This window comes from Macaca thibetana, chromosome 4 (genome assembly GCF_024542745.1).
Source record: "Macaca thibetana thibetana isolate TM-01 chromosome 4, ASM2454274v1, whole genome shotgun sequence".
NCBI classification, from domain to species: domain Eukaryota; kingdom Metazoa; phylum Chordata; class Mammalia; order Primates; family Cercopithecidae; genus Macaca; species Macaca thibetana.
In genome coordinates, this window is record NC_065581.1 from 36,147,862 (window position 1) to 36,173,553 (window position 25,692).

Sequence of the window (25,692 nt, forward strand, 5' to 3'; positions counted from 1 at the left end):
CACAAGAGAAAGCAGGAAAGATCTAAAATCAACACCCTAACATCACAATTAAGAGAATTAGAGAAGCAAGAGCAAACAAATTCAAAAGCTAGCAGAAGGCAAGAAATGACTAAGATCAGAGCAGAACTGAAGGAGATAGAGACACAAAAACTCCTTCAAAACATCAATGAATCCAGGAGCTGGTTTTTCGAAAAGATGAACAAATGATAGACCACTAGCAAGACTAATAAAGAAGAAAAGAGAGAAAAATCAAATAGATGCAATAAAAAATGATAAAGGGGATATCACCACCGATCCCACAGAAATACAAACTACCATCAGAGAATACTATAAACACCTCTACGCAAATAGACTAGAAAATCTAGAAGAAATGGATAAATTCCTGGACATATACTCCCTCCCAAGACTAAACTAGGAAGATGTTGAATCTCTGAATAGACGAATAATAGGCTCTGAAATTGAGGCAATAATCAATAGCCTACCAACCAAAAAAAGTCCAGGACCAGATGGATTCACAGCCGAATTCTAGCAGAGGTACAAAGAGGAGCTGGTACCATTCCTTCTGAAACTATCCAATCAATAGAAAAAGAGGGAATCCTCCCTAACTCATCTGATGAGGCCAGCATCATCCTGATACCAAAGCCTGGCAGAGACACAACAACAAAAAAGACAATTTTAGAACAATATGCCTGATGAAGATTGATGTGAAACCTCAATGAAATACTGACAGACCAAATCCAGCAGCACATCAAAAAGCTTATCCACCATGATCAAGTCGGATTCATCCCTGGGATGCAAGACTGGTTCAACATACTCAAATCAATAAATGTATTCCATCATATAAACAGAACCAAAGACAAAAACCACATGATTATCTCAATAGATGCAGAAAAGACCTTCGACAAAATTCAACAGCCCTTCATGCTAAAAACTCTCAATAAACTAGGTATTGATGGAAAGTATCTCAAAATAATAAGAGCTATTTATGACAAATCCCCAGCCAATATCATACTGAATGGGCAAAAACTGGAAGCATTCCCTGTGAAAACTGGCACAAGATAGGGATGTTCTCTCTCACCACTCCTATTCAAAATAGCGTTGGAAGTTCTGGCCAGGGTAGTCAGGCAAGAGAAAGAAATAAAGGGTATTCAATTAGGAAAAGAAGAAGTCAAATTGTCCCTGTTTGCAGATGACATGATTGTATATTTAGAAAACCCCATCATCTCAGCCCCAAATCTCCTTAAGCTGATAAGCAACTTCAGCAGAGTCTCAGGATACGAAATCAATGTGCGAAAATCACAAGTATTCCTATACACCAATAACAGACAAAGAGAGAGCCAAATCATGAGTGAACTCCCATTAACAATTGCTACAAAGAGAATAAAATACCTAGGAATACAACTTACAAGGGATGTGAAGGACCTCTTCAAGGAGAACTACAAACCACTGCTCCTTTTTTTTTTTTTTTTTTTAAAGACAATCTCGCTCTGTCACCAAGGCTGGATTGCAGTGGTGCAATCTCAGCTCACTGTAACCTCTGCTTCCTGGGTTCAAGTGATTCTCCTGCCTCAGCCTCCTGAGTGGCTGGGATTAAAGGCGCTCACCACCACACCCAGCTTTTGTATGTATGTGTATATATATATATGTGTGTGTGTGTGTATATACGTATATAAATATATATACATATAAATATACTTTAAGTTCTAGGGTACGTGTGCACAAAGTGCAGGTTTGTTACATAGGTATACATGTGCCAAGTTGGTTTGCCGCACCCATTAACTCGTCATTTACATTAGGTATTTCTCCTAATGCTATCCCTCCCCTAGTCCCCCACCCCATGACAGGCCCTGGTGTGTGATGTTCCCTGCCCTGTGTCCAAGTGTTCTCATTGTTCAATTCCCACCTATGAGTGAGAATATGTGGTGTTTGGTTTTCTGTACATGTAATAGTTTGCTCAGAATGATGGTTTCCAGCTTCATCCACATCCCTGCAAAGGACATAAACTCATCCTTTTTTTGGCTGCATAGTATTCCATGGTGCATATGTGCCACATTTTCTGAATCCAATCTATCATTGAGGGACATTTGGGTTGGTTCCAAGTCTTAGCTATTGTGAATAGTGCTGCAATAAACACACGTGTGCATGTGTCTTTATAGTAGCATGATTTATAATCCTTTGGGCATATACCCAGTAATGGGATTGCTAGGTCAAATGGTAATTCTAGTTCTAGATCCTTGAGGAATTGCCACACTGTTTTCCACAATGGTTGAACTAGTTTATACTTCCACCAACAGTGTAAAAGCATTCCTGTTCCTCCACATTCTCTCCAGCATCTGTTGTTTCCTGACCTTTTAATGATCACCATTCTAACTGGCATGAGATGGTATCTCATTGTGGTTTTGATTTGCATTTCTCTGATGACCAGTGATGATGAGCATTTTTTCATGTGTCTGTCACCTGCATAAATGTCTTCTTTTGAAAAGTATCTATTCATATCCTTTGCCCACTTTTTGATGGGGCTGTTTGTTTTTTTCTTGTAAATTTGTTTAAGTTCCTTATAGATTCTGGATATTAGCCCTTTGTCAGATAGATAGATTGCAAAAATTTTCTTCCATTCTGTAGGTTGCCTGTTCACTCTGATGGTAGTTTCTTTTGCTGTGCAGAAGCTCTTTAGTTTAACTAGATCCCTTTTGTCTATTTTGGCTTTTGTTGCCATTGCTTTTGGCGTTTTAGTCATGAAGTCCTTGCCCATGCGTATGTCCTGAATGGCATTGCCTAGGTTTTATTCTAGGGTTTTTACGGTTTTAGGTCTAACAATTTAAGTCTTTAATCTATCTTGAATTAATTTTTGTATAAAGTATAAGGAAGGGATCCAGTTTCAGCTTTCTATATACGGCTAGCCAGTTTCCCCAGCACCATTTATTAAATAGGGAATCGTTTCCCATTTCTTGTTTTTGTCAGGTTTGTTAAAGATCAGATGGTTGTAGATGTGTGGTGTTATTTATGAGGCCTCTGTTCTGTTCCACTGGTCTATATCTCTGTTTTGGTACCAGTACTGTGCTGTTTTGGTTACTGTAGCCTTGTAGTATAGTTTGAAGTCAGGTAGCGTGATGCCTCCAGCTTTGTTCTTTTTGCTTAGGATTGTCTTGGAAATGCGGGCTCTTTTTTGGTTCCATATGAACTTTAAAGTAGTTTTTTCCAATTCTGTGAAGAAAGTCATTAGTAGCTTGATGGGAATGTCATTGAATCTATACATTACCTTGGGCAGTATGGCCATTTTCATAATATTGATTCTTCCTAGTCATGAGCATGGAATGTTCTTCCATTTGTTTGTGTCCTCCTTTATTTCGTTGAGCAGTGGTTTGTAGTTCTCCTTGAAGAGGTCCTTCACATCCCTTGTAAGTTGTATTCCTAGGTATTTTATTCTCTTTGTAGCAATTGTTAATGGGAGTTCACTCATGATTTGGCTCTCTCTTTGTCTGTTATTGGTGTATAGGAATACTTGTGATTTTCGCACATTGATTTCGTATCCTGAGACTTTGCTGAAGTTGCTTATCAGCTTAAGGAGATTTGGGGCTGAGACGATGGGGTTTTCTAAATATACAATCATGCCATCTGCAAACAGGGACAATTTGACTTCTTCTTTTCCTAATTGAATACCCTTTATTTCTTTCTCTTGCCTGACTACCCTGGCCAGAACTTCCAACGCTATTTTGAATAGGAGTGGTGAGAGAGGGCATCCCTGTCTTGTGCCAGTTTTCACAGGGAATGCTTCCAGTTTTTGCCCATTCAGTATGATATTGGCTGGGGGTTTGTCATAAATAGCTCTTATTATTTTGAGATACTTTCCATCAATACCTAGTTTATTGAGAGTTTTTAGCATGAAGGGCTGTTGAATTTTGTCGAAGGTCCTTGAAAGGAGGAGGGGCTGGGACAGGAGCTTTATGCTGAACAGGTTGGCTAAACATACATAATCCGGCTAATTTTTGTGTGTGTTTTTAGTAGAGACGAGTTTCACCATGTTAGCCAGGATGGTCTCGATCTCCTGACCTCGTGATCCGCCTGCTTTGGCCTCCCAAAGTTCTGGGATTACAGGCGTGAGCCACCATATTTTTGGTTTTTGTTTTTTTTTTTTAAGAGGCAGGGTCTCACTATGTTGCCCAGGCTGGTCTTGAACTCCTGCACTCAAGCAATCTGCCCACCTCGGCCTCTGAAAGTGTTGGGATTACAGGCAAGAGCCACCGTGACTGGCAGAAAATGTAGTTTATTCTTTAGGTGTAAGAGTGTGTGACTTCTTACCTGTCACAGCTGTAGGTCCTGATTATAATTTGGTTTCTTACTGCCACAGAGTGCATTCTGTTAGTCTATGATCTGCATTTTTTTGTTGTTGTTGTTTGTTTTGAGACGGAGTCTCGCTGTGTTGCCCAGGCTGGAGTGCAGTGGCACGATCTCGGCTCACTGCAAGCTCTGCCTCCTGGGTTCACGCCATTCTCCTGCTTCAGCCTCCCAAGTAGCTGGGACTACAGGCGCCTGCCACCACGCCCGGCTAATTTTTTGTATTTTTAGCAGAGATGGGGTTTCACCGAGTTAGCCAGGATGGTCTCGATCCCTGACCTTGTGATCTGCCTGCCTCGGCCTCCCGAAGTGCTGGGATTACAGGCGTGAGCCACTGCGCCTGGCCTATGATCTGTATTTTAACATTGATGCTGGTCAGATGTTGTGTCTAAACTGCAAAAGGGAGGGAGTATAACCAGGCATGTCTGACTTCCTGACCTGTCATGGTTGGAAATTCAGTTTTTAAGGTTTTTCTGGGGTCCCCTTGGCAAAGAGGGTCCATTCAATTAGGGGGCTTAGGATTTTATTTTTAGTTTACAGGGGAAATAAGCCTGATAGGGGTAGACAGATCTTCAAAGCATGAGTGTTGGCAGGAATTTAAGCAACAAAGAGATACGGTTAAAATGTCTCTTTCTCTTTCTCCCTAGAAAGCCAGAGGAATTTGTGTTTTCTCCAGAGAGGGTGGGACAGAGGAGAGAATGGTGGGGCAGGAGGGAGAGTTAGTGATTTGGGAGGAGGCTAGAGGGTGCAGGGCCAGTTAGAAAACCTCAGCTGGGGGTGTGGAAAGGACTTTTAAAAACTTCTGGGCCGGGCGCGGTGGCTCAAGCCTGTAATCCCAGCACTTTGGGAGGCCGAGGCGGGCGGATCACAAGGTCAGGAGATCGAGACCACAGTGAAACCCCGTCTCTACTAAAAATACAAAAAATTAGCCGGGCGCGGTGGCGGGCGCCTGTAGTCCCAGCTACTCAGGAGGCTGAGGCAGGAGAATGGCGGGAACCCGGGAGGCGGAGCTTGCGGTGAGCCGAGATCGCGCCACTGCACTCCAGCCTGGGCAACAGCGTGAGACTCCGTCTCAAAAAAAACAAAAACAAAAACAAAAACAAAACAAAAAAAAACTTCTGAGGGGTGAGTTTAAACTGTTTGCCATGTATCATATGACCTCCCCCAGGGCCCAGAGTACCCCAATGTCTTTGTACTCGTGAATGTTTTGTGTGGGAAGGGTGCGGGCAGTCTTCAGCGAGAGCTGAGTTTCCTCTCCAGACTTCTGAACTGCGGTACAGCAACAGCCTGGCAAAAGCAGAAACCCAGAGGCAGAGATATTTAGGAGAATATAAATCCCCAGATATTTGCAAAAAATATTAAGGGAGGGGCTTTAACTTTCACAGTCCATTTTTACCTCAATCTCAAAGGACAAGGAAGTTGACGTCTAAGTTACAAATATAATGCACAAGCATTTCAAAAAGTAGGGGGAAAAAAAAGAGAAGCCGAAAGAAGGGGAAAAAAAATCACTTATCCCTGCCAGGCACGGTGGCTCACGCCTGTAATCCCAGCACTTTGGGAGGCTGAGGTGGGAGGATAACTTGAGTCCAGGAGTTCAAGACCAGCCTGGGCAACATGGCAAAACCCTGTCTCTACTAAAACTACAAAAATTAGCTGGGCGTGGCCGGGCCCGGTGGCTCACGCCTGTAATCTCAACACTTAGGGAGGCCGAGGCGGGCAAATCACGAGGTCAGGAGATCGAGACCATCCTGGCTAACATGGTGAAACCCTGTCTCTACTAAGAATACAGAAATTAGCCGGGCGTGGTGGCGGGCGCCTGTAGTTCCAGCTACTCGGGAGGCTGAGGCAGGAGAATGGCGTGAACCCGGGAGGCGGAGCTGGCAGTGAGCAGAGATGGCGCCACTGCACTCCAGCCTGGGCCACAGAGCTAGACTCCATCTCAAAAAAAAAAAAATAATTAATTAATTAATTTTAAAAAATTAGCCGGGCGGCGTGTGGCACGTGCCTGTAATCCCAGCTACTTGGGAGGTTGAGGCAGGAGAATCACTTGAACCCGGGAGGCGGAGGTTGCAGTGAGCTGAGATTGCGCAATTGCACTCCAGCAGGGGCGACAGAGTGAAACTGTCTCTCAAAAAAAAAAAAAAAAATCACTCATCCAGATAGCTAGGGTGTGGCCTAAGGAGCTTGTGGCCTACGGAAGGTGTGGCCGAAGGAGAGGCGAGGGGTAATACTTAATGATGATGGAGAGGAGCCGTTGGTCATATACCTGAGAGTCAAGTTTTGTTCATCGCCAGATGAAAGCCAGCTTCTTCCACCAGATTGTCTCCCAGCTGCTAGGTAGCTTTCTGTGGTCATCTTAAGCGATAGGTTGGGTTAATAGGTCCCTTCCAGGTCTTCAAGACCTGGATTAAGATGTAAGAACAGAATTTTCTACAACAATAGGGAGGATGTCCCCTATTTTAGGTGAATAAGCATATTACATAAGCACATGGGAAGAAAGGTTAAGAACTCCAAGACCGTAAATTTCCAGTTGTAGAAGCCTCTTGAAGGCGGAAAGTCCTTTTTTGAAAATTACAGGCGGTATGATCTCCTCCAGTGGACCTAGCACTGGGTTAAGAGTCTCTCCAACTGCAAGTCCCGTACCTTTTCTAGGACTAAGTTTCTTCACTGTAAGATGAGGAGGTTGCACTAGATGACCTCGAAATTCCCTTCCAGCTTTAAATTCCCTCTTGTGACACTTGCTGGACTTGTTCTACTGGCCCAGGCGCTCTCCCTTAGCTGCTATGTCCGCATCCCGCACCAGAGGGCGCCACAGGCGGGCCCTGGGCAGCGTGCGGTGGGCGGAGAGGCAGAATCAGGGGAGTCTCCAGAAGGCGTGATGATTGGTCGCCGCCAGGCGGAAGGGGGCGTGGAGAGGGAAGGGCCGAGCAGCGCGGTGACGTCGCGCTGGTGGGGGCGGGGCCGGGCCGCGGAGCGTGTGACGCTGCGGCCGCCGCGGACCTGGGGATTAATGGGAAAAGTTTTGGCAGGAGCGGGAGAATTCTGCGGAGCCTGTGGGACTGCGGCGGTGGCGCCGTAGGCAGCAGGGACAGGTCAGTCTGAGACGAGAGAAGCGGGCAGGCAAGTGGCGGAGGGAAGCGGCGGGCCTGGGCCGAGGCGGCCAGCGGGACTGGGGCGCAAGGCCCGGCGGCGGGGCGCGGGGTGCGGGGAGCTGCCAGGGTCCGCGGACAGCGTCGCGGCGGCTTCCTGATGCTCCGGCCCGCTCCGGTCAGCCGCCGTGCGTTGCAGTGTAGGCGCCCCGCCGCCCCTGCGCCCCCCGCCCTTGGACCCCCATAGCTGCGTGAGTGAGTCCGAAACACGGGCCTCCTTCCACCCGACTCTGTGCCCCTTCTTGGGCCTCGTGGCTCCGTCTCCTCCCACTTAGGAGAACCCTGTCTCAGGCCCGGGGGCCTCTCCCACTCCCCTCCCCTGCCTCTGATCTCTTCCTTCACCCCTTTCTGGTGTCCCCGAATCCATTGCCGTATCTACCTAGGGTCTTTTCGGGGATCTTTTCTTCTGTCCCCCTCGTTATCCTTGTCTCCTGCCTTCATCCTCCCATCCTTGTTCTCGCAGGCTTTACTGTCTTTCCCCATCCTTGTCCCCTTATCTGTGGCCTGATCCCTCCCAGTACTATAGGTCCTCATCCTCTTCCCCAGGGTGTTCCTAGGCTTTTTCCAGCTCCGGGCTTGCAGTCCCTCTCTCCCTAAGACTTTCACCTTGGCTCCCTAAGAGGCCCTGTTTTTGCTCCTCTTTCCAATTTCCTTCGTATCGGTTCTGTCCCCTACATTCCTGTCGTCCACCTCCTTTTCTCTCCCTGTTCCTTTCCCCTGCTTCAGGGAGAAGCGTTAGCTCCACACTCTACTTTCACTTGACCTGCAGTTGACAGAACCATGGGGTGGGGTGGAGGTGTTCAGACCTTGATCGAATTAGGAGGCTGATTGACTAAAGGAAATAACAGATTGTGTGGGAGAATTTACTTGGGTGTTGCATCAGAGATGATGTCCAATTTGTAGGCCATTCTTCTCATCTCAGCTTTAATACTTCCCCTTTATAGGGCTGTTGACTTCCAGGAACCCTTGGGGAGAGACGGCGCTGAGCTGGATGTGTGCCGCGGGTAGCCAGAGGCTTTGTCCAATTCTTTTCCCTTTCCAGGAACCAGGGTTTTGTGTCTTTCCACTCTGGATATATGGAATACACTTATACCATGATACCCCAGCCTTTGTGTGCCCTCACTCCCACCCTCCACCCTGTGCTCCATCCCAAAGGGCTAAGAGAATTCTCCAGAAGCTGTGCCCCAGAAAATCCTTGTGGTCTTCAACCTTTTCTCTGTGTACTGGCTCCAGAACTTTTTTTTTCCCGTTCGAGTTTTGAAATAGATTGCTGGCCTGATAGCCCTGGGGCTGGCGGGCATCTGTCCTTTTATTATTGGTGGCTTGAAACAGCTGCTGATTTTCTCTCATATCTCTTTGACAATCTTTGGCTAACTGAATGTGCCTCTGATGTTGGTCACTGAACATGTTCTCTTGGAGTCTCTTCTCCCTCTTTTTTCTTTGTTCTTTTCTGAATCTAGGGAATCCAAATTCTCCCTCTTTTTCCCTGGGAGCTTAATTTCCTCTGTATCCAAGAGGAAGGGCAACCCCAAAGTTCTGTTCCCTTCGCACAGGCATAGTATGAGGTATCAGATTGATAACTACCTGGGCAGGTTGTGGGGCCGCAGTAGTTAGACCTTGTCAGGAACTTGAGCAGACACGTCTGCTTCCAGTCACATAGATTGTCTTTTCTGGGACTTGAGAGCCCACCACCTTACATGTGTGTCTGGATGTTTAACCTTACCAGACAGAAAATTCTCTTCATATCCTTCAGTTTGAGCTCCTTTATTTGGTGTTGGTTCTCTAAAGAAATATTCAAGAAATAACATATCCTTTGTTTCTACCCAGTCTGATCTTGGAGGATTCTGAAAGCATGACCCACTCTCATGTTTAGAGATGAAGGCTCATTGTTTCACCTGGCCCCAGGTTTCTAGGGCTCCTCTTTTCATAATTGTGCTGTCTTTGAGCCAGATTGGACACAGGAGTTGGCAACCTTTAGGAGCTGTGGTGGAGAGCCAAAGGAACCAGCTTGACCAGACTTTAAAGTTTTGTAATCCTCTTGTGCACTGTTTTCTGTGAAAGCAGTAGGATTGTGGATGGCCTGTCATTGAGCCAGTCCCCTCTCCACTGACCCCAAGACCCCCTTTGCAGCACTTGCAAGGATTTGGGCAGACTGGACCAGAGGGTTTCCATGTTCCTGTGAATAGCATCTCTCCAGGGTTTTAGTGAATCATTCTAAAGGGGTAGAGGTCAAGTGTTGGACAGATTTTTAGTCTAGTCTCTGGCTCTCAAGGACTCCTCCTTACTCTTTTGAGCAGTTTGTTACTCCTGGCCGCGCTTACCCCTTAGTAGTGCTCTCTGCTGTGGTGACAGGTGAGAGATTTGAGAACAGGTCAAGGCCAGTCTTTGTGGAGCAGCTTGGGCACCAGCAGCCCCAGCTGGATAGCTTCTTACAGTTTGTCCACTCTCGTTTTCTGAGAAGGTAGTCATGATTGTCAATTACCAAATTCCTTCCCATTCAGTGATTTTTGCAGAGTCTGGGTCTGGATTTTGTTTCCTTCTTTCTTTTGTGACACAAGGTTTTGTTCTGTTGCCCAGACTGGAGTGCAGTGGTGCTATCATAGTGCATTGTAACCTCGAACTCCTGGGCTCGGGAATCTTCCTGCCTCAGCCTCCAGAGTAGCGGGGACTATGGGTGTACGCCACCATACTCAGCTAATTAAAAAACAATTTTTTGGTAAAGACAGGCTCTCACAATGTCTCAAACTCCTGACCTCAAGCAGTCCTCCCCACCTTGGCCTCCCAGAGCACTGAGATTACACGGACTGCTCGTTCGGCTGCCTTTCTCTGCCTCTTCATCATGGCCTTCTTGTGTAATATACGCCTTAACCCATTCAGGAAGAATTGCTCCTCCTCAGCCTTTCAACCCCACCCATGGTCCCTTAGACCCCTTCCCTTAGGGCCTGGTAAGAGGATAGAGAGTGTAGGGTACTGGCCTAGGAAGCCATTAGGCCTCTGCTTTGGGCCTACAGCTGTCCTGACTGTTGTGCAAGATGTGTTCAGGGCCTGCGGATTCTGGCACATCCTGGAGTAGTGCAGCTCCTCTCTCTCAGGAGTTGGACCTGTCACTTTTTTTTTTTTTGAGACAGAGTCTCGCTCTGTCGCCCAGGCTGGAGTGTAGTGGCATGATCTCGGCTCACTGCAAGCTCTGCCTCCCGGGTTCACGCCATTCTCCTGCCTCAGCCTCCCGAGTAGCTGGGACTACAGGTGCCCGCCACCACGCCCGGCTAGTTTTTTGTATTTTTTAGTAGAGACGGAGTTTCACCGTGTTAGCCAGGATGGTCTCGATCTCCTGACCTCGTGATCTGCCCACCTTGGCCTCCCAACATGCTGGGATTACAGGCGTGAGCCACCGCAACCACCCTGGATCTGTCAGTTTAAGGGCTTCAGCTGTATCCTGTCCCTGAGGCCCAGCTCCCTGAGTGCTCCCTGCAGGCTGGGAAGCTGAACAGTGGTGCCTTCCTCCAGTGCCTCTGAAGGGCCTGGAAATTGCAGGACCCAGCTCCACTGCTCAGCATTGCCCACGCTGGAAACGTTCTCTTCCTCCCTATCCAGGTCTCTGTGGGCTTTGTCCATTCTGCCAGGCCCTTGCTTAGCCCTGTGCCCGACGCCATTGTCTATGCCATGTTGTCCCAGATTACCTAGTAGCTGCTTCTTGAGATGGTTTGGTGTCCCTGAGCATTTTTCTCTGCCTTTGGAGCCAGGGGGAGGGGCTGCTTGCAACAGCTGGATTCCGGGATGTCAGAGGAGCCCTTGGAACTTACCTTGAGCCTGGCAGGGAGAACATGGCCCCTTGCATCAGGTTTCAGACATATGGTTCTTCTTCCTTGGCAGAAGGCTCCTAGCCTTCATAACTCAGCAGGCTGGTGATTGGGATGTGACTCCAGTTCATTCTCCAGGGGCTTTGGTGAAGGAATCAACTATGACTCAGGACATCTTCATTTATGAGCTGCTACCCATGGGGGGTATTGGGCACCAGCTCCTTTCTTACCTTGCCTGCTCCTTCTGCCCCGACCTGATAAAATCAGCAAAGCCAGTGTCTGCGTGCTTGGGAGCGAGCAGACTCCTTCCAGGATTGGGGAAATATTTGCTGACTCAGGCTCAGAATCACATCTCAGGGTGGTGTGTAAGGGACAGACAAGGAACCAGATTACCTTGGGAGCACTCTTTGAGTTATGGTGGGTATAACTTATTAGAGTTGCTTTTAGGGCCCCTGGCATTTCTCAGCTAAAGCTGTTGGGGTTTTTTCTATCCTGCAGTGTTGTACAGTGTTTTGGGCATGCACATGATACTCACACAGTGGCTTCTGCTCACCAACAGATGAAGACAGATGCACCAATGAGGTAATCCCATTTTCTTTACTCAGGAGTCCCTGATCACCACTGACACAGGATCCAGATTTAAGATCTTGACCTTGAAGATGAAATAATTTCACTAGGGCTTATTCCCAGATTCCAGGTTCCTGTCACAGCATCTGGTACCAGTTGCTTATGCGTAGTATAGACATTTATTAAGTAATTATTGAATGTCTGTGGTTTACATAGTTTTTTCAGGAGCATGGAGATTCCCACCTTTGGGCCCATTAAAAGATAAACTCCACAGGGCAGGGAGTTATTTTGCTGCCTGTTGTGTCTAGGATAGTGCCTGGCACAGAGGAGATAATAAATATTTGTTGAATGAATAAATGAATGGACTTTCATCTTTGCCCATATGGGTACCTAGGGTGCCAGACTACAAAGATGGTGTCCATCACTCTATTATTTAGGGAGCAAATATATACATTTTTTTGTTTGTTTGTTCATTTTTTGAGATGAAGTCATGTTCTTGTCCCCCAGGCTGGAGTACAATGGCGCGATCTTGGCTCACTGCAACCTCCTTCTGGGTTCAAGCGCTTCTCCTGCCTCACCCTCCCGAGTAGCTGGGACTACAGGTGCCTGCCACCATGCCCGGCTAATTTTTGTATTTTTAGTAGAGATGGGGTTTCACCATATTGGCCAGGCTGGTCTGGAACTCCTGACCTCAGGTGATCCGCCCACCTCAGCCTCCCAAAGTGCAGGGATTACAGGCGTAAGCCACCGCACTCGGCCTTTTTTTTTTTTTTTTTTTTTTTTGAGATGGAGTTTTGCTCTTGTTGCCCAGGCTGGAGTGCAATGGCATGATCTTGGCTCACTGCAACCTCCGCCTCTCAGGTTCAAGCGATTCTCCTGCCTCAGCTTCCTGAGTAGCTGAGATTACCGACATGTACCACCATATCCGGCTAATTTTTGTATTTTTAGTAGAGATGGGGTTTCACCATGTTGGCCAGGCTGGTCTCAAACTCCTGATGTTGGGTGATCCACCCGCCTCAGCCTCCCAGAGTGCTGGGATTACAGATGGGAGCCACTGCACCCAGCTGGGAACAAATATTTTTGAGTGCCAACTATGTGCCTGGCACTTGGAAAATGATAGTAGTAAAAAACAGATCCAGTCGCTGCCTCATGGGTCTGTGGTTTGCTGGTATATATGCGAGCTGACCATAACACACAGAATTGTTTCTTCCATCTCTGCAGGGGTAGGAGGTTCTCACCAAGAGTCTGAACAATGCTCTGGGTTTCCCATTGCTGTTTCTATGTTCTCAGGATGCCTGGCAGGTTTTATAAACTCTCAAAGTGGAGCTCTAGGGAATACAATGTTCATTGTCCTCTTTGGAAGGCTGGGTTGTGGGTCCCTGCTGGGGGCCGGGGAAACGTGGGCCTCCTGCCTGCTTTGTTTTAATCTCTGAAGTTCAGTGGTTCCAGTAGCTGTTTGTGGGCTTCACTTCCCCTTCTCTGCCTTTAACACCCTGCAGGTTTTCCTGTTGTCAGACAGGGTGGTGAGTCCCTGTGTCTCTCTGTCCATAGGGGTCAGGTTGTTTGCAGATCTTTCAGGAAGGTCCTGGGTGGGGTGGCCCTCCTGCTTTCAAACCCATACCAAGTGCTTTCCTCTGAAGGGAATGTAAGGGAAGAAGAAGCAAGGAGTTTCAGAGGCTTCTGAGGTTCCCCAAGAGGGAAGAGGTCGAAGTACCCCTTGAGCAGGGAGAGCTACTGAGTTGAACTGATTTGCTTTGTCATTTGCTTTAGCAGCAGCTAGGCTCAGTGGCAGCAATTGTACATGCATTTCCAGGGGTCAGTTGTCCAGTTCATCCCTGAACCTTGAGCTCTCAGTCACAGGTAGGAGCTTTGCCTTGCCTTGCCTCCCGTCCCCTTCCCTCCCCTCCCCTGCCCTGCCCTCTTGATGGAGTATTGCTATATCACCTAGGTCCAGGGGTGTGTCCAGTCCTTTGGCATCCCTGGGCCACATTGGAAGAATAATTATTATCTTGGGCTACACATAAAATACACTAACACTAACAATAGCTAATGAGCTAAAAATAAAAATGGCAAAAGAATCTCATGTTTTAAGAAAGTTTACGTTATTTGTGTTGGGCTGCATGCAGTCTTGGGCTGTGGGTTGGATAAACTTGGCCTACCTAGGCAGGCCTCTCACCACAGCCTCCCGAGTAGCTGGGACTACAGGTACACACCACCGTGCCTGACTAGTTTTTTTTTTTTTTCAATGGGTACATAGTAGTAGGTGTGTATATTTATGAGGGTACATGAGATGGTTTGTTTTTGTTTTTTTTTTTTTTTGAGACGGAGTCTCACTCTGTTGCCCAGGCTGGAGTGCAGTGGCCAGAGCTCAGCTCACTGCAAGCTCCGCCTCCCGCGTTTACACCATTCTCCTGCCTCAGCCTCCCGAGTAGCTGGGACTACAGGCGCCCGCCACCTCACCCAGCTAGTTTTTTGTATTTTTTAGTAGAGACGGAGTTTCACCGTGTTAGCCAGGATGGTCTCAATCTCCTGACCTCGTGATCCGCCCGTCTCGGCCTCCCAAAGTGCTGGGATTATAGGCTTGAGCCACCGAGCCCAGCCCTTTTTTTTTTTTTTTTTTAATTTTTGTTTTTGAGACACAGATTCACTCTGTCACCCAGGCTAGAATGCAGTGGCCTGATTTCAGCTCATTGTGACCTTCGCCTCCTGGGTTCAAGCCATTCTTGTGCCTTAACCTCCTGAATAGCTGGGATTACAGATATATGCCACCATGCCCAGCTAATTTTTGTATTATTGGTAGAGATGGGGTTTCACCATGTTGGCCAGGCTGGTCTTGAACTCCTGACCTCAGGTGAGCCACCTGCCTTGACCTCCCAAAGTCCTGGGATTACAGGCGTGAGCCACTGCGCCCGGCCCATTAGATGTTTTGATATAGGCGCGCAATGTGAAATAAGCACATCCGGAAGAATGGTGTATCCATCCCCTCAAGCATTTATCTATTGAGTTGCAAACAATTCAATTACACTCATTAAGTTATTTAAAAATGTATAGTTATTATTGACTATAGTCACCCTGCTGTGCTATCAAATTGTAGGTATTACTCATTCTTTCTGTATTTGTTTTGTACCCATTAACCATCTGCACCTACTCCTGCAGCTCCTCACTACTTCCCAGCCTCTGGTAACCATCCTTCTACTCTCTGTGTCCGTGAGTTCTATTGTTTTGATTTTTAGATCCCACAAATAAGAACATGCAATATTGGTTTTTCTGTTCCTGCCTTATTTCATTTAGCATAATGACCTTCAGTTTCATCTATGTTGTTGCAGATGACTGGATCTCATCCTTTTTTATAGCTGATAGTACTCCATTGTGTATATGTACTACATACTCATTTGTTGATAGACACTTAGGTCACTTCCAAGTCTTAGCTATTGTAAACAGTGCTGTAGCAAACAGGAGTGCAGATCTCTTCAGTATACCAATTTCCTTTCTTCTGGGTATATACCCAGCAGTGGGATTGCTGGATCATATGGTGGCTCGCGGTTTTTTGAGGAACCTTCAAACTGTTCTCCATAGTGGTTGTACTAATTTACATTCCCACCAACAGTGTATAAGGATTCCCTTTTCTCTACATTCTCACTAGAATGTGTTATTGCCTGTCTTTTGGATATAAGCCATTTCAAATGTATTTATTTAGAGATGGCATCTGGCTCTGTCACCCAGGCCTGAGTGCGGTGGCATGATCTTGGCTCACTGCAATCTCTGCCTCCTGGGTTCAGGTGATTCTCGTGCCCCAGCCACCCAAGGAGCTGGGATTTATAGGCATGCACCACCACACCTTGCTAATTGTATTTTTAGTAGAGATGGCGTTTCACCATGTTGGCTAGACTGGTCTCGAACTCCTGACCTCAGGTGATCTCCCTGCCTCAGCTTCCCAAAGTGCTAGGATTACAAGCATAAGCCACTGCAGCACGCCTGGCCTATTTTTTTTTTTTTTTTTTTTTAGTTTTTTAATTTTACAATGGAACTGTATCTTCCCAAAATGTTGCAGATGAGTTACAAGAAACAGAATGACAACTATCAAGGAAAACTGTCACTCTGGGCTCCTCTTTGACCACAGCAGCTATGTAGAAACCACTGCAGCTTTGACAAGGGCCACTGATATAAGCTGTTTTAACTGGGGTGAGATGACATCTCATTGTAGTTTTGTTTTGTTTTGTTTTGTTTTGAGATAGAGTCTTGCTCTGTCGCCCAGGCTGGAGTATAGTGGCGCCATCTTGGCTCACTGCAACCTCTGCCTCCCAGATTCAAGCAATTCTCCTGCCTCACTCAGCCTCCCAAGTAGCTGGGACTCTAGGTGCCTGCCACCACGCCCGATTAATTTCTGCATTTTTAGTAGAGACAGGGTTTTCCCATGTTGGCCAGGCTGTTCTCAAACTCCCGACCTCAGGTGATCCACCCACCTCAGCCTCCCAAAGTTCTGGGGTTACAGATGTGAGCCACCGTGCCCGGCCTCATTGTAGATTTGATTTCCATTTCTCTGATGATGAGTGATACTGAGCACCTTTACATATGCCTGCTTGCCATTTGTATGTCTTTCTTTTTTTTTTTTTTTTTTTGAGAGGGAATCTTGCTCTTGTCGCCCAGGCTGGAGTGCAATGGCACAATCTCGGCTCACTGAAACCTCTGCCTCCCAAGTTCAAGTGATTCTCCTGCCTCAGCCTCCTGAGTAGCTCGGATTACAGGCGCCCGCCACCATGCCCAGCTAATTTTTGTATTTTTAGTAGAGAAGGGGTTTTACCATGTTGGCCAGGCTGGTCTCGAACTCCTGACCTCAAGTGATCCGCCTACCTTGGGCTCCCAAAGTGTTGGGATCACAGACATGAGCCACCACACCCAGCCTGTATGTCTTCTTTTGAAAAATGTCTGTTAAAATCTTTTGCCCATCCTTTTATCAAATTATTAGTTTTTTTCCTATAGAGTTGTTTGAGCTCCTTATATATTCTTGTTATTCACCCCTTGTCAAATGGGTAGTTTGCAAATATTTTCTCTCATCCTGTGGGTTGTCTCTTCACTTTGTTGATTGTTTCCTCTGCTGTGCAGAAGCTGTTTAATATGATGTGATCCCATTTGACCATTTTTGCTTTGGTTGCCTGTGCTTGCGGGGTATTGCTCAATAAATGTTTGCCCAGACCAGTGTCCTGGAGATTTTCTCATATGTTTTCTTGTAGTAGTTTCATGGTTTAAAGTCTTAGATTTAAGTCTTTAATTTATTTTGATTTGGTTTTTGTATATGGCAAGAGATAGGGGTCTAGTTTCATTCTTCTCCGTGTGAATATCCAGTTTTCCGAGCACCATTTATTGAAGAGACTGTCTTTTCCTCAGTGTATGTTCTTGGCACCTTTGTCAAAAGTGAGTTCACTGTAGGTGTGTGGATTTGTTTCTGAGTTCTCTATTCTGTTCCATTGGTCTATGCATCATTTTTTTTTTTTTTTTTTCTGAGATGGAGTCTCTTGCTCTGTTGCCCAGGCTGGAGTGCAATGGCACGATCGATGTTGGCTCACTTCAACCTCTGCCTCCCGGGTTCAAGCAATTCTCCTGCCTCAGCCTCCCAAGTAGCTGGGATTACAGGCATGTGTCACCACGCCTGGCTAATTTTTTGTTTTTAGTAGAGGTGGGGTTTCACCATGGTAGTCAGGCTGGTCTCAACCTCAGGATCACCTGACTTCAGGTGATCCACCCACCTCGGTCTCCCAAAGGGCTGGGATTACAGGCATGAACCACCATGCCTAGACAAAAGATGGCTTATTTTGAACTCAACTTTAGAATATTATAAAACAGTATTCTCAAACTTTTTGGCCTTAATATCCCTTTAGATTCTTTTTTTTTTTTTTTGAGACGGAGTCTCACTCTGTCACCCAGGCTGGAGTGCAGTGGCACAATCTCGGCTCCCTGCAAGCCCCGCCTCCCGGGTTCACGCCATTCTCCTGCGTCAGCCTCCTGAGTAGCTGGCACTACAGGTGCCCACCACCACGCCTAGCTAATTTTTTTGTATTTTTAGTAGAGACAGGGTTTCACCATGTTAGCCAGGATGGTCTTAATCTCCTGACCTCGTGATCTGCCCACCTGGGCCTCCTAAAGTGCTGGGATTACAGGCGTGAGCCACCATGCCTGGCCCCTTTAGATTCTTAAAAATTATTGAAGACCCCAAGGGCTTATGTTTACCATGTTTGAAGTTGTAATAGGCCGGGCGCGGTGGCTCACACCTGTAATCCCAGCACTTTGAGAGGCCGAGGCTGGTGAATCACTTGAGTCCAGGAGTTCAAGATCAGCCTGGGCAACATGGTGAGACCTGTCTGTACAAAAAATACACAGATTTGCTGGATGTGGTGGCATGTACCTGTAATCCCAGCTACTCAGGAGACTGAAGTGGAAAGATTGCTGGAGCCTGGGAGGGGGAGGTTGCAGTGAGCCAAGATTGCACTACTGCACTTAGCCTGGGTGACAGAGCAAGACCCTGTCTTAAAAAAAAAAAAAAAAAGGAAGAAATTAAAACAGGAATTTTTAGAAGTTACTAATTTAAAAAATCATTTAATAAATGCACTACATGCAATCATAAATGACTTTTTAATTAAAATAACTATTTTTCAAAACAAAGCAATTATTGAAGGGAGTGATGTTGTTTTACATTTTTGCCAGTCTTTTTTTGTGCCTGATTTAATAAAAGACAGCTGAATTCTTACTTCTGCTTCTATATTCAATCTCTTGTGGTATGTTGTTTTGTTTGAAAGACATGATGAAAAATCTGGCCTTACAGAGATACGTGATTGAGAAAGGGAGGAGTATTTTAATAGCCTTTGCAGATCATGTGGGTATTCTTCTATTCTTCTTTGATACTATACTAAACTCAACAAATAGTAGTTTCTTAAAGGTTAGTTGCAACATGGAGTTTGAAACCTTACCAATAGACTTTTCATACTTCGTGCTGTTAAAATCCGTTGGTCTATCTTGCACTTTGCATGATCTTTTTCTTTGAATTGGTCATTGGGAAATATTGTTTCACTATATAGATTTTCCAAATGTTGACACATTTTATTTTACAATATCAAAAAATCATATTCGTTAATATTACCACTGACCTCATTTTTAAAAAGTCTTTGAGTATTGGGAAGCTGTCAGGCTCACAGTGGTCAATACATGTTTTCCAAATTTGAATTTTCTCTTGAAAGCTTGATTTTTATCATTGGTAACATACTGTTAGTTCCTTTGTTTGATTTTATTTGAGATAAGATCTCCCTCAGTCACCCAGACTGGAGTGCAGTGGTGCAGTCATAGCTCACTTGCAGCTTCCAACTTCTGGGCTCAAGCAATCCTCCTGCCTCAGCCTCCAGAGTAGCTAGGACTACAGATATGTGCTACCACGCCCAGCTCATTTTAAAATTTTTTGTAAAGATGGTGTCTTGTGATCTCGCTACATTGACTAGGCTGGTCTTGAATTCCTGGCCTCAAGTGATCCGTCTGCCTCAGCCTCCCAAACTGCTGAGATTATAGGCATGAGCCGCCACACCTAGCCTTTTTTTTTTTTTTTTTTTTTTTTTTTGAGACTGGATCTTACTCTTGCCCAGGCTGGAGTGCAGTGGCACAATCTTGGCTCACTGTATTTGGCCTTGACTTTCAGGCTCAAGTGATCCTTTCACCTCAGTCTCCCAAGTAACTAAGACTACGTGTATGCACCATCATGCCCACCTCATTTTTTAACTTTTTGTAGAGATCAGGTCTCCCTATGTTGTCCAGGCTGGTCTCAAACTCCTGAGCTCAAGCCATTCATTCCTGCCTTGGCCTCCCAAAGTGCTGGGATTAAAGGCATGAGCCACTGTGCCCAGCCAGTTCTTTTTCTTCTTCTTTTTTTTTTTTTTTTTTGAGATGAAGTCTCACTCTGTTGTCCAGACCAGAGTGCAGTGGTGTGATCTCGGCTCACTGCAACCTCTGCCTCAGAGGTTTTGAAGCAAGGAGTGATGGTGTTAATATTACAAAAAGGTAGATTAGGAATGGAGATAGAGTGGATAGGTAGAGGACTGCAGTAGTCTAAGTGTAAGGAAATTCTTCCTCACATTAAATCTGAGTTCCTCTGGTTGCCATTTAAGTGCATTGATTTTGATATTTCAGCCACACAGATTAAACACCCAGAGCCAGGGTGGAGTAACCCATCCCTACCCCATATCCATTTAGGGCTGTTGATGCACAGGAGAGATTAAAAGAGTTCACAAACTTTAGAAGGCAACTAAATTTAGGTTTTATTGTCAAAGCACATAAAAAGTTAAGCATAAATTATTCAAAAATAAAAAGCAAGAAAGGTGAAACTTCATTTAACACCACTAACCATGTTTCAAATACACTTCAGTTTCAGTATTATAGAAGCAAGGTGTAGAGCAAGAAGGAACAGGGAGGACAGATTAGAGAATGGTAGGAAGAGGGACAAAGGTAGGGGAAGAGAGGAGTCAGGAGGGGCACACAGCAGAATGAATTTGAGGGAGGAGGTCAGATTGGAGCAACTACTTGAAGCTGAGAGAAGGCTCTGTATGGGGCTAACATGTTAGCAAAGAGCTGGTGCCTTCTGTGTTTCCCTGGGGCACCAGCTTCTGGGTTTTAGCATCTGGTATCCTCACCCTTTTTTAAATACAGTCCCCAACTTATGATGGGGCTATACTAAAAGGTATCTTTTCAGTGATGTAAAAGCGATACACATTCAGCAGAAGCCCCATCCTTTAGAACTCATACAACCATTCTTTTTTTTTTTTTTTTTTTTTTTTTTTTTTTGAGACGTCGTCTCACTCTTGCCCGGGGTTGCAGTGCAGTGGTGCGATCTCAGCTCACAGCAACCTCTGCTTCCCGGGTTCAAGCGATTCTCCTGCCTCAGCCTCCTGAGTAGCCGGGACTACAGGCGACTGCCACCAGGCCTGGCTAATTTTTGTATTTTAGTAGAGATAGGATTTCACCATGTTGGCCAGGCTGGTTTCTAACTCCTGACCAGGTGATCTGGCCACCTCGGCTTCCCACAGTGCTGATTACAGGCGTGAGCCACCATGCCCCGGCTCTCATATGACCATTCTGTTTTTTCACTTTCAGTACAGTATTCAATTACATGAGATTTTCAAAATTATAAGATAAGCTCAGTGTTAGATGATGTTGCCTGTAGGCTAATGGAAATGTTCTGGCACATTTGCAGTAGGCTAGGCTAAGCTATGGTGTTCGGTAGGTTATGTATATTATGTGCGTTTTTGACTTGTGACATTTTCGACATATGATGGGTTTGCCCTTATCGTAAGTTGAGGAACATTTGTAGCCCTTTCATTGTCTGTGAAGAGGCCTGAGTGGGTTTTGTGCTGGAGATCTAGGTATGACTCAGCTCCAGTGTTGACTGGCCTTCTAACCATGGGCTTGTGACTGAATGTCCTGAGCCTTCATTTTCTTCCTTGTGAGAATTAAAATGAACCTCAGGAAATGGTGGTTTGTCCCCTTTCTGTCAAGCTGGGTTCTGAGGGGTTGAGCCCAGGTAGAAGTGACTTCTGAACCAGCCCATATTTACAGGCTCGGGCATAGGAAGCCCAGCCTCAGCCTGGGAGCCTCGTCTTCCATTAAACAGCTCCTGGCGTTTAGGGGAGTGCGTCGCAGCACCGCTTTTTTTCGTTTAAGTCCTGTCTTCCAGCCAGGCGCAGTGAATCACTTGAGGCCAGGAGTTTGAGACCAGCCTGGCCATCGTGGGGAAACCCCATCTATACTAAAAATACAAAAATTATCTGGGTGCGGTGGCGCATACCTGTAGTCCCAGCACACCAGAGTTCAAGACCAGCCTGGGCAACAATGGCGAAACCCCGTCTCTACAAAAAATACAAAAATTATCCAGGCGTGGTGGTACATGCCTGTAGTCCCTGCTCCTTGGGGAGCTGAGGCAGGAGAATCACTCAAGCCGAGAAGGTTGAGGCTGCAGTGAGCCATGTTTGCGCCACTCTACTCCAGCCTGGGTGACAGAGTAAGACCCTGTCTCAAAAAAAAAAAAAAAAGAAAAAAGCCCTATCTTTCTTTTTTTCTTATATAATTTTTTTAAAATCAGAATCACAGTGGATTCAGAGAGACTCCCCCCAGAAATTATTTTACTCCTGACTTCTACCCAGCCTCATCGTCACCTCAGCAGCTCTCCTGAGAACCTTACTAAGTTCTCCACAGCTGATGGCAGCTCAGCTTGGAAAGAGTTCTTTCTCTTCTAGGACAATGCTGAAGGGAGGTTCCCAAGTGGTGTGGGAAAACTGCTTCATGCTTAAGTTCACTTCCATATCATGATACTAAAAGGTATCTCACAGCTGATTTTCATTGCTTTCATTTGTGATCTGCTAGGACCACTTGATCCTTATCACTGCTTTTGGCACACCCCTCGTCCAAGAATTGTGATCGCAGAGACAGAGTTCCTTGCCACCAGTCCGGTGGAAGTACAAGCCAACTTTGCTCTCCAACTGGCAGCAGTAGCTGAGCAGGCCACCCTGCATTCTCTCCTCACAATCATGCTGTTCTCAAGTTTGTCAGAACCCAGAGCTCTACTCATTACCCCCTTTTCCAAACAAGCAAGCAAAGCATGCTCTTCCTTTGTTTCCCTTAATTGCCTAAAACATCTCCATGTTCATAGCTGTTGACTCTCTTTGCCTCCTAGTTCCTGTTCCTCTGGTGTAGAATTTCTCAGCCCTAGCACTGTAAACATGTTGGGCTGGATAATCATCTCTTGTATGGGCAATTTGTGCATTGTAGGATGTTGAGCAGCATCCCTGGCTTCTACACACTAGGTGCCAGTGACACTCTTCTCCCCTCCCCAGCTGTAACACCCAAATGTCTGCAGACATTGTCAAATGTCCCCTAGGGGGCAACCCTGGTTGAGAGTCACTGCTCTATCATTTCTTCACTAAATATGCTGGTCAGCTGGGTCCACTGGCTAACCTCACACCAGTAAACCTGGTAATAGAAGCATATTGTTCTTACATTAGAAGTTTACCCTCTTCATTCATCTCACTGGGCCCTTAAGGGCTTCGGGGAGGAGTGATGGGAAATGGTTCACAATTAACAGCATATTCCAGCTAAGTAAGAAAGCATATGATGTCTGCACAACATAGGAGAGTGTCCACAATGTGCAGCTCTTTCCTGGAGCAGTTATGTTTCTCAGGGTGTGCTTCTCCAAGTCACTTCATGTCTGGTTAGAAGCCACCTTCCCGTAGCATCCAAAGGTGCCATGTAGCAGCCAGAGGTGCCATGTGTCCATATGTGCATCCAGGGTTGGTCACAGTGTGCAGATTGCCATTGACCTGCCCATTCCTAGAGTTTGACCCGGTGGTCGTGGCACTCTGACCACATCAGTTTTCCTCTCCAAGCCCAGATGGGTTCTCAGAACCCTCCACCCCAAGCTGCAGTCATGAGATGCGGCACTTATCTGCCATCCTGATCTAGAGCTTGTTCATGTGGTCCAGACCATTTCTTGGCAGCCCCCACTCCTATGTAAAAGCCTTTAGGAAAGTGCAGAGATCCTGATGGATTCCCTTGACCCTCAGCACACACATCCTGGAATGTACTGCTCAGCAGTCCATCGGGGGCTTCAGGCTGGAGAAGAGAAAATTACCCTTCCCTTTCAAGGAGGTCCTCCGAGGGCCAGAATGCTCAGTTCCATAAAATTAACTCTCCACTGCCTACTTTTTTTTTTTTTTTTTTGAGTCAGAGTCTCACTCTGTTCCCCAGGCTGGAGCGCAGTGGTGTGATCTCGGCTTACTGCAACCTCCGCCTCCTGGGTTCAAGCCATTCTCCTACCTCAGCCTTCCGGTAGCTGGGATTACAGGCATGCGCTACCTTACCCGGCTAATTTTTGTATTTTAATAGAAATGGGGTTTCACTATCTTGGCCAGGCTGGCCTCAAACTCCTGACCTCCAGTAATCCACTTGCCTCAGACTCCCAAAGTGCTAGTGTTACAGGTGTGAGCCACCATGCCTGGCCTGCTGCCTATTTAAATAGCAAACAGTTAAAGTTAAAGAAAGACCCTGGCCTGGGGACGCTGCCAAGGCTCCCAATCTGACGCTTCTTTCATGTAGACCAGGGATCTGAACTGTGTTTCTTCCAGACTTTTGGAGCTTGCTTCCTTGGTGGTAAGCTAAATAGTGGCCCCCAAAATATACCCCTTTATAACCCCTGTAACCTGTGAATATTATATGACATCATGGACTTTGCACGTGTGATTAAGGATCTGGAGATGAGGGGATTATCCTGGATTATCTGGGTGGGCCCCTGAATGCAATCCCAAGTGTCTTTATGAATGGGGGCCAGAGAGAGAATGGATACAGGAGAAGGAGGCAATGTGACTACTGCAGCAAGATGCTACACTGCTGGCTTTGGAGGTGGAAGAGAAGGCCAAAAATGCAACGAACATAGCTTTGGAAGCTGGAAAAGGCAAGGAAACTGTTTTCCCCTAGAACCTCTGGAGGAAGTGCAGCCCTGCCAACACATTGATTTTAGCCCAGTGAAACTAATTTTGAATTTCTGACCTCCAGAACTGTAAGAGAATAAATGTGTTTTGTTTTAAGTCGCTAAATTTTTGGTAATGTGGTAATTTGTTACAGTGCAATAGGAGACTAATATAAGGCTCATCTGCCTCCAGGTGCAGGTGGTGGCCTGGCTGATCCCTGTTCTTATTTTAAGGCGTCCCTCTCATGGCACAAGGAGAGCATAGGCCCAGCCTTTTCCTGAACCAGTATTTGAAACAGTCTGCACTTTGGGGGAACCTGTTGGGGAGTTCTTGGGAGCAAGAGAGAAAGCCTCATATGGTACCCGATCCTTGCTTTGGAACTCTCCCAGCACCTTCAGTTCTTTCAGACCAGTGAGGATGTAGGATTATTAAAATCTGATTCTAATTCCATCTTCCCCTCTCCTCTTCCATTTATTCGATAAATGTTTATTGTGTACCTCCTATGTGCTAGGCACTGGGGATGAAGGGATAAACAAAGCAGATAAAAAATCTCCTGCTCTCGTGGTAACTGAGGTGGGGGAAGGGAGGGAGTCAGCGTTAAGTCAATAGCATGTGAGATGGCTTCAGATGCTCTATAGAAAACTAAGCAGGAAGGAGAGTGTGGCAGTTTCACATAGAGGGCTGGGGAAGGTCTCACCACGAAGGTGACATTTAAGTGGAAGGAGAGTGAACTATTGTGGGAAGAATCTCGCAGGCAGAGGGAAACCAAGTTCCAAGGCCCTGTGGTGGAACACAGCTGAGGTGTTCAACGCATAGTGAGGAGGCCAGCGTGGCTGGACAGAGGGAGGGAGGGAGGAGACTAGGAAATGAAGTCAGAGACGAGATTGGTGGCCCTGAAGTGCCATAACAGCTTTTACTTTGCTTGGCATTTTGCCCCTTCCTTCTCCTCTCCTCCCCCTCACACAACCTCACGAGTTTTAGGCCCGTGTTCCTCAGTTCCTTTCCATGGGATATTTATCACATCATACTGAGGGACTACCAGCAGGCAAACATAGTCACTTAAAAATATTAGAAGAGGGGGAGAAAGCAGCCTCCTCTTTCTGAATGATGAAAGCAGTTCCACGTCAGTGTTGGCATGGCACTGTGTATCTAGCAGTGCAGGCTGGCCATTCACTGCGCAGTTCTGGGGAGTTTCTGAGAGGCTCCCTCCATGGCCGCCTTCAGCCCACGAGGAAGTCCAGACCCCCCGGCTCTCTGTTTCTTTCCATTTCACCCCTGTTGGTCTCCCCAGTGCGACTCCCACAGCTGACTTTTATCCCCACCTGTGTCTAATCGCCTTTCCATGGCAGA

General features: G+C 46.4%; 1 protein-coding gene and 1 non-coding gene across 5 annotated transcripts in view; one reads left to right on the forward strand and one right to left on the reverse strand.

Moving 5' to 3' along the window:
* The first annotated feature begins 7,284 nt into the window (after window positions 1-7,284).
* PPARD (peroxisome proliferator activated receptor delta) overlaps window positions 7,285-25,692 on the forward strand; it is an 85,516-nt gene continuing 67,108 nt past the window's right edge. For 2 of the 4 annotated variants that reach the window (XM_050787695.1, XM_050787697.1), the window contains exons 1-2: window positions 7,285-7,427; window positions 11,783-11,866. The gene's annotated coding sequence lies outside the window, so the exon portion shown is untranslated. The remainder of the gene's footprint in view (window positions 7,428-11,782; window positions 11,867-25,692) is intronic. The other 2 variants (XM_050787696.1, XM_050787698.1) reach the window with 1 other exon arrangement.
* Window positions 15,877-16,011, reverse strand: LOC126954054 (small nucleolar RNA SNORA16B/SNORA16A family). The gene has a single exon (XR_007725505.1). It is a non-coding gene; the product is annotated as a small nucleolar RNA SNORA16B/SNORA16A family (small nucleolar RNA).